At 46.8% G+C, this 12,891-nt stretch overlaps 1 protein-coding gene across 1 annotated transcript in view; it reads right to left on the bottom strand.

Annotated features, from left to right (window-relative positions):
- LOC8043021 overlaps window positions 1–7,652 on the bottom strand; it is a 35,076-nt gene extending 27,424 nt beyond the window's left edge. The window contains exon 1 of the mRNA XM_040499656.2: window positions 7,242–7,652. The gene's annotated coding sequence lies outside the window, so the exon portion shown is untranslated. The remainder of the gene's footprint in view (window positions 1–7,241) is intronic.
- Between the last annotated feature and the right edge of the window lie 5,239 nt (window positions 7,653–12,891).

The raw sequence follows: 12,891 nt of genomic DNA, 5'->3' as shown, positions 1-12,891 counted from the left end.
AAGTCGGCGCGACGGTGAATCGAGACAACGACGACACACTCGAGATAGTTGTAGCTGCGCGAGAAAGCGACGCCCGACATGCATTCGGCGTTGATCGAAAATACAAACGCGCGTACAACAACATCTGATATCTCCAACGTTTCTTATTGAGGAGTGATTTCAGCTCGTTTTGGAGTGGGGTTGCCGGGATGAGAAACCCCACAGAAAAGGCGCATACCAAACTTGAAATCAAATAAGTAGATAAAAGAACGCGTCTAGCAGTGATTTTGCGTTTGGGCACTCTGAAATCTTGCCTCCCCCCCCCCCCCCCTCGGTTATTGCCCGACACGGGACGTCAGCTCAGAGATATCACGCGCCTCTTGTGCTGTCACGTAATCAAGGTCATGCGTGTAATCCTAAATCGTGCGTAAAAAGAAGAAAAAAAAAAGTATTGAAACATGTTTTTGTTAAGTTTAAAATATTGCGACCTCATCCTGTACTCGATACTTTCCCTCCCTGACAATGTCTAAGCACGCACATTTTTACTATTAGGATCTTACATGTGCACCTAAACCACGCTTCAATCATCGCGAACGATTTAAGCCGCAGTAAAACTGCTTATATACATCGTACAAAAATCAGTCTTTAAACATGTTCGAAGAATACATATGATATGAGGCAAACATGCTTAGAAATGTCATGATGTCTCTAACAAACATAGCATTTTTTTATTTTTTTTTTTAATGATGTAGGAGCAATGTGAGTTGCTGCTCTAAGGAGAAGTAAACTTTTGCTGGCAGCTGACTTCGCTTTTGCTGACTTTTGCACTGATCGACAGCTTTTGCCGACTTTTGCACTCATCGAGTCCATTTGAAACGGCGACCCAATTTGCGAAAGGAGCTCGCAACGGCTGCCCCCTGGTTTCGGAAGCGCGTGCCTGGTGGGGGCGTGCACCGGGCCATGACGGAGCTCGTGACATTCACTTCACACGGGGGGAGGGGCGGATCGCTCCAGTTGTGGAAACAGAAAAGTCCCATCTCGGCGCTTCGGACCGCACTTTGGTTAATTGCGCTGGCCGAGTTAACCGAGCGGCCGACCTTGGGCGTGCATGTCGTTCGCTGTCCGGATGCAGACAGGCGAGCGTGACCGAGCCCGCGGTTCGGGCGCGCTGTTGCCAGTTTATTGTGTCCGTTTATTACTTACTGCAGTGGGTCGACTCGGACAGGGAGCTCGTGCCCTCACGCTGAAGTCACGCTGACGGAACGAGGACGGCAGGGGGGGGGGGAGTCTTTCGGTTGTGTTGCCTCGGTCGCGTCGCGAACTTGCATTCGGTAGTGCTTCGGCACCTCGTGTGAGCACGATGGAAGGCCACGAGCGCGTGCTGAAGGCCGCGGGCAACTAAAAGGGAGGGACGCACCCGCTTGTTCTCCTGTCGGTGCACTGGCGCTGCTGACGATACGGCGCATGCGCAAATGCTTGACCTCACGCTGATCTGGTGCCTATACTGGTACAGCGTTCCTACTGCGTATGGGCAAACGCCAGCTTGTTCGTAAACAGGGCGTTGGCGTAAATCACTCAGATCCGACTCTGTGAGGAGGAAGTGGGGAAAGAGTACTACCAGGTTAAAATGCATGTCGTGGAACTTGAAAGCTCTAGATAGAAGAACCTCTGATACGGTATATCCAAAGTTGTGCGCTTCTGTATGCCCCCGGCTTGTCCCCGTCGAGCTTCACTCGGAGCGACAGAGCAGAGACCGGGGGAGGGCATCGCCGCGGTAGTACAAACACGGTGAGGCAGACAGGGCCGAAGTCCAAGCTAACGATACGGGGAAGGAGACACGGCGACTTCCCGTCTCACTGCGTGGGGAACGGGCGACAAGCGCTGCGGCGTCTGTCAACCCAGACATGACGCCGAAACGGAAACACGAGAGACCCACGCACGAAACGGGCACAACGCGTGGTTTCCTTCGGGGGAACTATGTGTAGGGGTTGGAAATAGACGCGTGGAAAAACACGTTTCCCGCGAGACGTGGACACGTGCTTTGGCTTTTCCGGTGTTTCCGATGAGCTATAGGGACACGAAAAGAGTACCGAGGCCCCATTCCCCGGTTGTCGTGTGCGTCGCTATATCTTGGTCGTTACGATTTGAAAATGCGACTTCCTGAGCTTCCAATGCGGTGTCAGCGAAGCGCGAAGCTTCGGACGACTGGCAACTGTGACTCCAAACAGCAAGGTGACTGAAGCGTCTACTACGATGACGCAAGCATGTCCGAGATGTGACGTGCACGAACATAACGAGAGTTCTCTACGGAAGTGTGCAGCTGTCGTGATCGCCCGCGCGCGGTCAGTCCAAGGACGATTTACGCCAGCCCACGCGCGACCTTGGTCCAGGAACAGGACACGTAAAATACGCGCGTAGACATGTATTAAAGGCCAGAGAAGGCGCAGCTGACGTTGCCTCTGTAGCAGCGAGTGAACTCCGTCCACTTCCGCTCTCTAGGGGGAATGAGGACACGAGGGATTTATCCAGGATCATTCACCCTCTGCCACGACTGTCTTTCTGGGAGGGAGTGTGTAAAAACTTTTCTAGGAGGGGCTCCGGGAGTCTGGAGCTGTAGACCATAGGTTTCTGAACTTTGCGTAGGGGACTCTGAGGTGTGTGTATAAACATGTGGTATAAATCGGGGGTCTCCGAATGTTTTGGCTAAGGGGCAGGATTAGGTATATGTTGCAGTCTCAAAAGCGGGAAATTAGGTAAGAGAATATAAACGAGGGAATACTAAATACATAAACCTAAATAGATTTAAATACAGAAACACTAAAGCAAATATAAAAAAAAAGTAAATTCGCATACTTTATTTTTAAGTACAATATTTTGCTCGAGTATTCACCAGAGCGCATAGGAAGTTTGGAATGTTCACACAGGGCAGCAGAAGACTAATAAAAATGGTAGCTGAGATCAGATCACCATACACGATATGCACGAGAACGCAACGGAAATTTTGCATAGTTACGCAGACATGCAGCAGGGGAATACGAACAGTAATTCTGGTGATGACGATATACAATAATTATTATGACGAGATAACCGGCCTTTTGATGCAGTTTTCTAGGGACGTGCGATTAGTGGATTTTAAGTTCGAAGCGAATAGTGGTTTTGGCCGAATATTTTAGAATCAAATCGTTTCTCCAAGCTGTTCACTACTCCACGATGCCTCAACGAAAGCATATCTGAACTCTTAAAGGGGTCATGAAACGCTTTTTCAACTTTTTCCTGTTTAGCTTTCCTCCTCAACTCATAAATCGCGCATTCCACCAAACAGTTAAAGAAGACGAAAAGAAGGGAGGCCCCCCCTCGCTCGGAATCTGGTTTGTGTACCCGGACGAGCCATTGTCCCCCTAGAAGATTAGCCCGTCGCTCAAAATTCAGACAAAAGTTGCTTTCCCCACCCCGTTCAATCCGAAGCCGTTGAAGCTACGTGCTCGTTGGGCCAGCCACACTTGCCACGTGGGCGCGGCAAATGTGGCTGCAGAGAATGAAGTCAGGTGATGAAAGGGAGGCGGCTGATTGGTCTGGCAAGCGCGTGGCTTCCACCACAATGTCAGCTTAGGGGTGAAGGGATTAAGTGAGGTCCGATTGCGTGTGACGTCAGTTTGGACCCGATGACGCGCTTTTGGGACCGCGCATGTATCACAGTGAAAAGGCAGAGAGCTTACGAAGGGGAGGAGGTACGAAATAGTCCGCTCTGTTTTCAAATTTTCGCACTGAAAGTCAGGCTTTTGACTTTCTACCTTTTTTCTTTTGGTCCACTGAACGATGTGCTATTAGTAAAATCCCAATCTAAAATTATTTATCCCAACCCGAAAATCGTTTCATGGGCCCTTTAAAGGTTGCTCCCAAGCTTCCACTTATCCATGCCTAAGCATGGGCGGACTTTAGGGTGTCCTTTTTATTTATGTCCTCCAAAATAAACTTATTTTTAATTAAAAGCAATTATATACACCAGCCAAAAGAGTAGTTTTTGGTGACATAGCAAATATTAGGTCAACCAAACAGATCTGGGGAACCTTCGGCCGTAACGTCATCTCTCAACAGATCCCCCCGCCCCCCCCCCCCCCCCCCCCCCCACGCCATAAATCCGCCCCCGTGTCTAAGCGGAGTTAATTTTGACCTAGCTATATTTATGAATTGTGACTCCAGAAAGCTGCCTACATGGAAATGGCAAGTAAATAATGCATTGGACATACAATTAAACCTACAGAGATTCCTAGCTGTACCTAATCGAGAAGACTTATAAATCTGCTTGCTATATGCAAATGTTCTTTATTAAATCTAGAATTTGAGGAAATAAACAAAACAATAATGAATGATGAACGTAAATTGCCAGGACATCTCTGCCTAACATACTCTGACATAATAGCCACATTTTAATTTTGAAAACTTTATTGCACCATCCCGCCTTGAAAGTAGACTTTTTTTTTTTAAGAACATGACTACAATATTCGTACTTTTCGAAGTTTTGACCGCGGTGGGTTAGTCCCGTTGAGCGCGCTTCTTACCGAGCAACGGTGCACTGCGGAGAAGCAACGCCCGCAGAAGCGAGCTTCTCGGCAGTGCACTAGTGCTCGGTAAGAAGAGAGCTCAACGGGGCTAACCTGCCGCGGTGCACACTTCGAAAAATACGAATATCAAAGTTCATCTCGAAGCGAATATCGAGTAGCGTACTATTTGAAACTACTATTCGAAAATTCGAATATTCGCACAACACTACAGTTTTATCTCATTCTTTCTGATATATTTTTTTTTCCATTTTGACTCGCTTCGCAACGTCAATATTCTTACTAACGTGTTTTTTTGTTGTTTTTTTTGCGTTTGTAGCAGCGGGTTGCGGGTCGCTGGAAAGGCTGCGGTTATTTGCGGGCCGGCTCGAACGCCTCCGCGGCCCGGTGTTTGGAGGCCCCTTGTACAAATCGAAGGAAGGCACATTGCATGGATATAGCAATAATGGCAGCAATATACCAAAGGGAGGGAAAAACCCAATCTCCAGATTTTTGTGGGGTCACACAAGGGTGTCATTTACTCTAAATTTTCAAGACTACATGTACCCTCCCAAAGAACAGTAACCTACAATCATTGCGCAGGGAAAGCACAGATGAACGCAGCGATGGACAATCTGCGATTGCATCAAGGGGACTAAAGGACTGTTAACAAAATTTAGACCCAAAAGCCGCAACAGTGAATATTCCCGTGGGTACGTAATGATCTTGCCCCACTGTGTAACGTATAATCCCTCGATAAGTTACGACAAGGGGGATATAATAACAATTTTAATGGTATGCGATCCGTTTTCTTCGGTTATTAATCAAGTGTTCCGTACCCCACACTTGCAAGGGCCGAATCAAAAACAAGCGGAGCGTTCTAAATGAATAAATAAACGTTAATAATTGAGCGGTCATAAGCAAGAAAAAAGAACGGCACGCGAAGAACGACGGGTTCGTGTGACCGGCAAATCATACTCTGGGTTCTCTAATGGAGCATTTCTCAGAAGTGTTCTGCGCATGCGCAGGGTTCTCCTCCTATTTAGCGGCAGAGGCTCGCATAGGCTTCGGAAAAGCTGGGACGGGTGAAATAGTCGCAGAGAAGCCATTCTTATCGTCGTTGTGTTCAGAAAATTTTGGCGAGTATGTCACGATATTACTCGCATCTTGGGCAGTCCGCGTCTGTTTGCGGAACAGAACTTCCTGTACCCTAAGACGATATGTTTGCATATGTGCGAGCAGCCAGCTCGCAGAAGAGCTGGCAAAAGTTGCGCAACTAATCGAAACCGGCTTGGACTCTATAGCATGGATGTAGTTGAGAGAACAGCATGCGAAACGCTGAAGAATTAAAAAACCGGGCGAGCTTCTCACAGAGATGACAAAAGGTAACAACAACGAAAGTTGGTGTCTTGCTCGATGAATATAAGCACAAAAGTAAAAATATAAAAATAATACGGACAGCCTCTTTCTTCAGTGAAATGTCTAACCTACACGCGTCCTACACATTAAAAAAACACTGTTAGACAACAACAAAAAAGGTGTTTTTTTTTTTTTTTCATTTTTGTGCTTAGTTCCAACTCATCCAATAGCTTGTCGTCACCCCAAGAATAAAGCAAGTTTTACGCGTACTACGGATGCGCGACGCCGTGCTCAGTGTAGTTTCGCTGTGATGAAGTCTGGCAGGTCGGTTCTTTTGTGCAGTCGTTCCAGTTCATCTACTCGAAGACTAGTCTACAAGAATGCACGTCCCGCATGGTTGCCCCGTTGTACGCGCGAATCTTGAACCGTGCGCTTTCCCAAGCTTGACACAAAGCAAGCAGAGAAGACGTCAATTGTGACAGTTCACATTCCACTCCTTGACGCATTACATTTTGTGCAGCAAAAAAAAAAAAAAAAAAAAAAGCTTTTTTGGGGGAAGGAGGTTTGGGACGAGGGGGAGGGGGTATAAAGAGTTGAGCTGATAATAAATATAAATTACAACATCAAACAAAAGCAAAAAAAAAAAAAAAGAGTACGCAAATGATAGCGCAGAACTATGATGATGACACCGAGCCCGCATGCAGCTTTTGGCTGCGTTGGCTCCGCAGGAGTCAAATTGCGGCGAACCAGCCAACCGGCCTCCCGACGAGGGCGTCGACCCTGCGCTCATCTCGCGCGAGACAAAGAGGCAGCTGAGTAAGCACCAAGCTCGCCGACGCCCGGTCTTTACGCTGCCGCCGTCCCCGCCAGCCGAGGGTGACCCAGTTGCGAACTTGCGACTCGCGCGCGGCCCGTTCCAGACCTCCGGAGAGCTTCTCCGCAACACCCGCATCGCTTCAAGGCGGCATCGATGAAGCTTTGCTCGCGTAGACAAATGGAACGGAACACCGACCCTGTTTGCGCCTACAACACAACAGTGTTAATAAAAAAATATATATATAAAGAAGCGAAATGAGCAAGACAGATCAGGTAACGACTTGACCAACCCACGGCCCCGCGCTCGCGCCACAGGTCGGAACAAAAAGAGTGGATTACCGTTCCTCAAAAAACAAGCTGACAAGTAAATCTAAAGAGAAAGTTATGTAAGTAAGACCCCTAGTCTTTTACGAATTTCTGCTCAATCCAACGTTCTTCCGGTGCGATTACCTTTTTTTGTTTGACAGTTGTCCGGCTATCGTCCGGGTAAACTGTCAAAAGGCGTACGGCTCGACGAAGTGATTTCGAGTGACCAGAACGAGTGGTTACCTGTTGTCTAATCCAACCGAGGGAGCAGGGAGGTATCCGCAGGGAACGACACTTCCTCGGGAGCGCGAACGACACTGCAACACCTCCGGAACCGGACAAAGAAAATATGCGGCGGCGGACACCGATGAACCGACGGTCGCCGATGTCTCGCCGGTTGAGTTCGACGCTACGCGCGGGACGTGCTCTCACGAAGACGCAACGGGTCGTTGTCACTTGTCACAAAGCTCCGATCGACTTTCACGAAACGTACACCACACGCGAACGGCACACACACGTCGAGAAAGAAAAGAAGAAAAGCCACGTAGAAGAGTTGGCGGTCCTGCTGAGAATCGCCTCGAGCGCGTGAACTCGGCGACTTCGCCAACTTCGCCTTCGCTGTGTGTCTTCTTTCTCTCGCGGCGACTCTTTCCCTGCACTCTCTCTCGCTGCCCTCGCAGCTTGGGAAAGCGGAAGCGGGGCGTAAAACCGGAAGTGACGTTCAAGGTCTGCCGCTTTTTGTCTTCTTTGTTTGGTCGGTCGCTTTTTGATGGTTTTGTTCGTGTATTCAGCGACGGGAGCTGGTTGTCCTGTCTGCGGGGGTCGGTTGGTCGGCTCCGTTGGCTCAGTGCACACGTGGCTCCGTCACGATACAGGCAGTGCTACTCGAGGCAACGCTCACGATGCAACTTAGAGAGACTAGAATCGTATGGCACTTTTGCGCCTTTTTTATATTTAATCACGATAGTCATATAATGTTACTCGACCTTGCGTGCTTCCGTGTTGACTCTTATCTCCATTACAGCGTCCTGGCTTTCCCCTCTCTTGGCAGAGATTGGCAGAAGTATATTTTTTGCGCAAGACAGATTTGCACCCTGATAATGCGAGATTCAAGGACAAAAATTATCAAACGGACCGCGTTAAAATATGCTTATTTGATTGCTAAGCTAAATTCTTTAACTGAAGCAGGGAGAACCTTCATTTTCAGCAGTGTTGGGATTTAAGTACATGTACATAAAGTACTACTTTAAGTAGGTTTTAAATATGTGTACTTCACTTGAAGTACATTATCTGAGTATGCACTTGTACTTTACTGAAAGTATCTTTTTGTGGTACTTTCTGAGGAAAGTACATTTCCCGACTTCAAAATACATTCCCTAAATGGGGTATTGTTAAATTTGTATCAGAAAATGATGCTTTGTCAACTTTCAAGGGATGTTCTACCCCCGAAAGAAACGCAGGCGACTATAAGGTCAAAACAGATAAGTGCCTTACAGGTTGATTGTGTTAAAGAGGTCGTCAGAGAGCGTAAAACAACCCGGGTGGCCGCTTGACTTTATCCAATATTCATCGGCATTTCCGAAAATAAGTGATGCGCCCTCAATTACCCCTAAAACATACCAGTTAAAAAAAAGGGGGGCATCATAAAAGTTTTTTTGTTGGAAAGTACTCGTACTTTTCTTTGAAATTGCATTGTATTAATAGTACTTTACTTCAGGTAGTACTTTGCGCCCGGCGTACTTACTTTCAAGTTTCAAGTTTATTTGTTTCCCTTCGTAGAAGAAGGGAGGGGAAAAAGCAGTACAAAAACTGCTTGACAAAGCCCCCTCCTCCCTTATACAGAAATAACGGTAGCAACACTTCATTAACAAAAGCAGAAGATGACTGGTACATACAGTCAACTTCTTATGCAAGCACGTCAGACTTCGGCATGATGAATGGAATACAAGGGGCAAACGGAAGAAAACAACTGCCCGAGTTACTTAAAGCTGTTTTGTATGTTAGGGCAAGTTTGTAGTCGTAAAATTTTGTCATTTTAATAATCCAGAATTTTTTGAATAGCGGTGCCGTGTGGCTGTCATACTTTTCGTTGCCCAGAATACGAATCACCCTTTTTAAATAAACACGAGAGGTTATGTACTTGAAGTACATAACCTCTCATTTACTTCGTACTTCACTTCAAGTAATTTTTAGACGTACTTTACGTCTTTACCCAACACTGATTTTTTATACGTACTTTATGTCTTTACCCAACACTGATTTTGATACACCTTTGTCTCACGCGATTTACAGTTTCAAATGCAGCATGCGACGTGTCTACGATTACTGACCATACACACAGTGGTGGATTCAGAAGGGGAATCCGGATGTCCTGACCCCCCTCTTCTGGGAAAAAAAAAGGGGGGGGGGGGGGATTCTCAGATATCAGAGATATGAGGAAAATCTGTCAACGCTGTTCCGTGCGTCTAATCAATCCAGAGAATCGCTGGTTACGGGCAGAGGGGAACGACCTCGCAAAAGTGCTTGTCGTGCCCGACTTGCGTCATCGTGCTAGAGCAGAACAGAAGAGTGGCGCTCGCGCACCTTTATGCTTTATAGTTATGAGATAGATCATAAATACACATAGCTTATGATATTATAACTACGCATATTTTATGAGATACAAATGTTGAGCGCGCAGACTGGGAACCGGCTCTGGACCCGAGACACTGCACGCACCGACGACGAACAGTGGAGTGTGCGCGCGTGGTACATTGGTTCGGTCGGTCGGTCTGTGGCCTGCCATCGTAAATATAGATCGCCCGTGACAAGGCGGCAAAACGGTCGTCGAGGATATCCCTAATTGTCCGGAGGACAAGCCCCTCCAACCGCGTCACTCTCTCCGTGTAACGACCATGGACCTTCGACTGCTCTATTTGTACCCCTGCTTGTTCGTCGATGATCTCTTGCCAACGCCGTGCACGCTATCTTTTCGCCCGCGATGGGCTGGCGGTGGCACACCACCCGATTTGCTTTTTCTCGTCAACAATTGTTCAATCGTTGACGAGACCAGCAACAATTCCTCAAATTGTTGCTGGGCGTCATCAACTGACCACAAAAGAACGCGGTTGTGACTAATACATCATTCGAATTAGACTGTCTGCAGACTGTCTGAACCGTGTTTCTTGCCCGATCCCCCGAACGTCATTCTGGTGATGTACCACACTGCCTGGTTATAGTTAGAGGGAGAAAATTGAGTTAGAAAGGCGGGAGAAATCATATGGTTGTCTTTTTAGACTTAGGCTAGGTGGCGCAAGCTACCGCCCAATTAACAACTATCCATCCATCCTTCCTTCTTTGTCTTGTCAGAACGGTCATACGAGAACTTTCTGCAGACATGTTCGAAGCCTACATATGTATGAATCAAACTTCGAACGTATTTGAGGCGTTTGAGGCGTGCCCGCAAATAATTAAGTCGTCATGACCGCAGCAAACGTAATACCGCTTCACAAAAAAAAAAAAAAAAAAAAAAAAAAAAAAGTTTTTTTGGCAGGCAGAAAAAAAAAAGAAAAAAGTTTAATTTATTATAAGAAGGTGATATCAGGTAAAATACACTTTTTTTTCTTTTTTTTTTCTTGGGGGGGGGGGTGGTTGAGGGGGGGATTAAAATAGTTGTTGTAACTCTGAGCATTGGGTAGAACAGGCAACACATAAACCCGTTCCAGGGTTAGAATGTCTGTTCTCAAGCTTTGACTTGATTGGAATGTGCGTTTTATTCAGTTTGGTAGCTTGAGCAGCGCAAACTGTATTTTGTTTGCCGATATGGTTGTCGAGATACGGACGACTGTCACGACTTTGGGACCGTCGCCATACGCAGATACTTCATACGCAGTCAGCATCCTTTTCTTTTTTATGTATATGTATTACGTAAAAACGAAATTAACGCGAGGAAAGCACTTGTTTGTTCGGGTATCACGATTTTGTTGTCCAAAGTACAAAGAAAATATTCGACTCTCCTGTTTTGAGCACTGTGTTTTGTACAACAAGGTCTTTTTTTTTTTTTTTCCTTCTTTTTAGAAGGTTTTTGTACTTCCGTTTTTTTATGATATTTTGTAATATTTTGATCGCTTTTGTTATTCTTCTGTTGGAAATAAAAACAGTGAACACATAATCTGCAAGTGTCATATTCTACACTATTGCGGGACCCCATGTTTGATATTCCACATGAAAATTATTCAAGTGAGATAGGGCTTCCAAGAAAATAATAAGAAGAATAATGGACCAAAAGCGTTAGATTCAACGTCGATTGTCTCCTGCCCCCCCCCCCCCCCCCTTTTTTTTTTCACTTAAAAAAAAAAAAAGTACATGAAACATGTGGTCTCTGTTCTGATACACTAGAGATGTCACGTACTAAATTATTAATAGGTAATGTTGTCTTCATGTTTGCAGTCATGTTTTCAGGAATATAAATTATGTAACAGATATATCGTTCTTCGGTGACTTCGGCAATAATGGGAGGAAAGCACATATGCGTGTAAGGAAGGAAAACGAAACGAGTTAAGTGCACCACGGACAAGGGCATGCTCCGCAAAATGTATGTAGCTAGTAACTGTTCCTTTAGTTAGGGACCATGTTTCTAAAGTTACTGAATATGTAGGAAAACAGACAACGGAGGAATGTAAAAGGAGAAAAATCACGTATGCCTTTTCAGGTAGCAGATGTGATGTTGTTTTATTCCAAATTTAATTATGTAAAAAAAAAATCGTTTTATCTTTTGGATTTTGGCGAAGGCAGCAGTTAAAGTTATAAGGTGATCTAGATACACAACCTTGCCGTGGAAGCTCATCTTGAAAAAACGTCGGCCAAAAGATGCGTGTTTGAAATCTTCAATTCCATATCCCATGTTCAAATCACAAGGCTTTTTTTCTTCGTTTTTCTTTCTTTCTCTTTTTTTTTTCTCCTTCGGGTATGCACTTTCTTATTTTTGATGCAGATTTTTATTGCTGCGCAGACAGAATATTTTTTGTCGTTTTAGATAAAAGCAAACATAACAACGAGCGCACAAACGGGCGCGAGCGCACCGCTCCCCAGGGAACAAACTTGCCGCTTCCCGTAACATGACACCGCTCAACATGCCGCGCCGCACCCATAAAGCCGCAGCAGATGCATACGAAACCCCAGATCACTTACATCAGTCACGTGACCATACACGCAGTCGTTGCCGCAGCCAACAGCGAGTTCGCAATCCCCCCTCCGCAATCCTCACAGACGCGGCGAGATTCACCGTCGCATTCGACCACTCGGTGTGTGCGACCGTCTGACCACGCGCGGGCACTGTAAGCACGCCGGTCACGGAGCACGCATGCGCAGTCGCGGTCCCGTCCCGGACGCTGCGAGGTCCTAGCCCAGCCTAGAACCTCGGGCACCACGAGAGAGAGAGGGAGTCCCCCGGCGAACAGAAAATTGAAAGAGAATGCGAGGGCCCACAGCAGAAAACTACGAGCCGTCCTTGCCAATCCACCGCGGTGAAAGGGTATCACGTGATTAAGCGTGTTTCGGCATACGCACCTGCGGGAGGGCACGTGACGCCCACCACGGCCTTCCATTGGCTGGACTGGCTCGTAACGTCCTCGCTGTCCGTCGTAACGGGTGAAACGAAATGTAGCACGTGCTCGGGCGATCAGGGCCGCTGGTTCCGCCCTTTTGAGCAAAATTGCGGCCTTGTGTTTCCATGGCGACCCGAAAAGGGACGATGCGCGTCGCGGTCCGCCGGTCATCCCGATGTGCCGCCTTCATTTAGTCCGTCTCTTTCTCCTATCCCGACGTGGCAATATAGAAACTCTGGGCTATACATAGAGCTGACGAAAACCCAGGAAAAAAAAAATTCCTGGCTGAACCCGGGCTCCGCTTCCCC

Source organism: Ixodes scapularis, unplaced genomic scaffold (genome assembly GCF_016920785.2).
Source record: "Ixodes scapularis isolate PalLabHiFi unplaced genomic scaffold, ASM1692078v2 PGA_scaffold2__306_contigs__length_199485367, whole genome shotgun sequence".
Taxonomy (NCBI): domain Eukaryota; kingdom Metazoa; phylum Arthropoda; class Arachnida; order Ixodida; family Ixodidae; genus Ixodes; species Ixodes scapularis.
Note: the sequence above shows the minus strand (reverse complement) of the source record. Positions and strands in the feature narration are given on the sequence as shown.